Source organism: Charadrius vociferus, unplaced genomic scaffold, assembly GCF_000708025.1.
Source record: "Charadrius vociferus isolate BGI_N301 unplaced genomic scaffold, ASM70802v2 scaffold787, whole genome shotgun sequence".
In the NCBI taxonomy this organism is placed as follows: domain Eukaryota; kingdom Metazoa; phylum Chordata; class Aves; order Charadriiformes; family Charadriidae; genus Charadrius; species Charadrius vociferus.
In genome coordinates this window covers 38,908-42,269 of record NW_009649307.1, presented here as the reverse complement: position 1 = coordinate 42,269, position 3,362 = coordinate 38,908, and positions in this window count along the sequence as shown.

Sequence of the window (3,362 nt, the reverse complement as noted above, 5' to 3'; positions counted from 1 at the left end):
CCCTCCCCCGCCGCTGGAAGGCCACACTGTCCCCCAAAACACCACGTCCTTCAGTTTGGCTGTCGCTGGGTAAACCTCCCGCACCGCCTCGTCCTGTAATAGCGTGTCCTTCACCATGCCTGTCGCTAGATGATCTATAGAACGGGGCTGGCCTGCTCGTACCACTGCCTTTCACCAGGCCGGCGACTGGATTCTCCGGAGGAGACTCTAGTCCTATCATAGCATGTCCTTCACCGTGACTGCTGCTGCGCGAGAGGCACGGCGGCGCGGGGCTCTAATACCTTGTAATTCACTGTGACTGCTGTGGCAGGACCTGCACCGCGCTGCGCTGCGGCAGCCCTTCAAACCCTTTGGCTTTTGCGTCTGCTGCCTGGTTTCGGAACAAGGGCCGGGTGGGAGGGAAGGCATGGTGGGGGGACCTTGGAGGCGCCTCGGGCTCGGACCCTGCTCCCCGGCTCCCGGTGGGTGCTGAGCATCCCTGGGGCACAGTGCCATCCTGCCTCTTGGGTGGTTTGTAGGGTGAGATCCCCGCGAGAAGGGGCTGCTGGGGACCAGGCAGGGGAGAAATCCCTGCCCGAGTGTGCCACGGTGAGAAATGGCCCTTAGATGCAAGAAAAAACGTCCTTCCTCTGGGTGGTTCTCGGGCAGCGTAATAAATGTCAGCAGCCCAGCGCGCACAAAGGAGAAGGGGACATTTGGCTACCGAGCGCGTTTGTTCCAGGAGCTGATTTACTTTGAAGACTTAAAGGGTTCTCCGATGCTTCCCTCTTCACTGGTTAACCCTGTTCCTTTGCCAGTTAAACAGAAATGCGGCCGCCATCAATAAAGCCCTTCTGGAGGCTCCGCCGTGGACGTTTGCCGTGCCGTTCTCCTCCCCGCAGAGGTGCCGCGCTGGACATCGCTCCCTCTTCCACCGGTGCGGTTTAACTCCTCCGTGGGCAGAAGGCGGCTGTACCCGTGAGCTTTTGTTGCCGTTGTAAAGCGAGGGTCCACGAGGGGCGAGGGTTTGCCAGCCAGGCGATGGAGATCCCCAGTTCCCACTGCTTCCCCTCCATGCGCAGAGGAACCGGGAGCCGCGGTGCCGCGGCCGTGCACCGCACGGGGTACGGGCAATCGTGGTTCAGCCAGGGACTGGATTCGGGGCTGGTGCTTTGTATTGCTGGGTTTTCTTTGCAGGAGAGGCGATGCAAAGCCACGCTGGGATGCTGGAGCCTGCGGGAGGAGTGAGGATGAAGGAAAACGTCCTCGGAGGGCTCCCGGGCTGGGAGAAGGGCACGTTGAGTGGCGAGATGGGCAAGGGGGCGGATTTTTGGAGCCAGCGCTTCCCTGCAGCATGATGCTCAGCGGCGAGCGCTCGCATGCGGCGTTGCCGGAGGAGCCGGCAGCCTGCTGATGGGAGCCCTGTTTTTCCGAAAGACAGGGGTTGGCATCTCCCATTTCGCTCCCGTGCAAATCGGCAGCGACATCGCCGCTCCCGCTTGGGCTGGGGAAAGAGAAATTTGGCCCGGTGGCTTTTCTTCCTCCCACTTTCCCCGGCAGCCTGGGCTACATATCTGCAAACAGCTGTAAGAAGAGCAGAGATCATTAGCTGGAAGGATCAGATGAGATAGTTTCTTAAAAGGATTGTCTGATTTCTCTATTGATCAGCCTGATTTAAAAGGGGGAGTTGGGTCAGAGGGCATAAATTATCATTGAAGGAGGGGTGAAGGCCTCAAAGGCTGCGCTGCACTTAGCTGCAGTGCTGAGGAATGTGTCTCTCGGTAGGGACGTGCATAGCTGAGCGCCGTGGCTGCCGGCCAAGTTGGGTCTCCTCTACGCTGAACTGGGAACCGAGTCAAGGGAAGTGCATTTAAACTTGGTTAAAGAGCCTCTCTCTGCCAAACTGGTTTCTGCAGCCCCCGCCGGTATTGCTGGGGCAGCGGGGGGGGTTTGGGGTCACAGGGGGAAGGAGTGCAACGTCTGACCCTGCTTGAAATTTGGGGTGCGGCAGTGGGTCGGGGAAGCCGTGGGGTCCCGCTGACTGTAAGCTCTTTCCTTCTCTTCCTCCCTCCCCGGGGGAGAGGATGCTCTCGCCCCGCAGAGACCTGCGACCTCTCCCTGGCTTTCCCCAGGCTCCCTGTGTGGTCTCCGGCGAGATGTTGAGCCACGGGAGGTTTCTGCTTCCCTGGCTATAAAACGAAGCTAATCTGCAACCTGAGGTTGCTGCTTTCCCCGTTCTTGTGATCCCTGCTCGGGGCTCCCCCATCTCCTGCCGCCGGAGTCATGGGACTCACAGCCTTTGCTGTGACCCCCCCGCCCCTGCCCCCGGCCCTCCGGCTTATGGGGAGAGGAAGGGGAACACATCCAGAGGAAATAAGATGCCGTCCCCGTTGATTGCAGAGGGTCTGGTTTGGGGGACACACCGCGTCACCTGCACTGGATTGTTGGGCAGCGGCATATTTGTATCTGTCGGGGTGTGGGGAGCACCCGTTTCCCCAGCGAGTCTCACTGTCACCGCCGTCTCACTCCTGGAGCTCCGTCTCGGCCCCCACTGCCCGAACGGGGCACCTCCCCAAGCCAAGCTCGACGGGAACCAGTCGTGCTTCTTGCCGTTTTGGTGCCCGGTGGGGGTTTTGGCTGGAGCAGGAGGGGCTCAAGCCCGGGGTGTTGTGTGCGGGTGGGAACTGCAGCTCTGCAAGTTGCATGAAACCCAAGGCCAGCCCTGCGCATCATGCTCTCCTTTCCTCATCCTCATCCTCATCCTCATCCCCCTCCTCATCCTCATCCTCCTCCTCATCCTCCTCCTCGTCCTCATCCTCCTCCTCATCCTCCTCCTCATCCTCCTCCTCATCCTCATCCTCATGATGGCAGAGCCTCCTGTGCCCGGGTCAGCGTCCATCTCTGCCTCCTCCTGGGCTTTGCTTCTCGCACCCCCAGCTGCGCTGGCTGGGGACAGACCTCAGGGGTCTGTGACAGGGCTGTGCCACCCTGACGGGACATGAGCTGGAGCCGGGGCAGGCTGGTTGGCGAGAAGCTGGAGGAACAGTTGTGGGATGCTGCAGCATCCTCTGCAGGGAGTTTTTGCCCTTTCCAGCCCGAATTCGTTTTTTTCCTCTTTTACTTCCGGCTGTGCTAAAATAAAACGATGCAAGAAATGTGGTTTCTGGAACATCATGTGGGTGAAGACAAGCAGAGCCGTGCTGGGGGGCTGCGGGCAGGCACGAGGTGCCCCGGCAAACGTGGGGTTGGAGCATCTGCCCAGAGCAGTACCACAAGGGAGACTGATAGAGCCGCACTGCTGGTGTCCCCTTGCTGGGGACATGTCCTAAAGGTGGGTCCATCTGCTCTTCCCCGATGCTGCCCCACACACCAGCAGTGCCGCC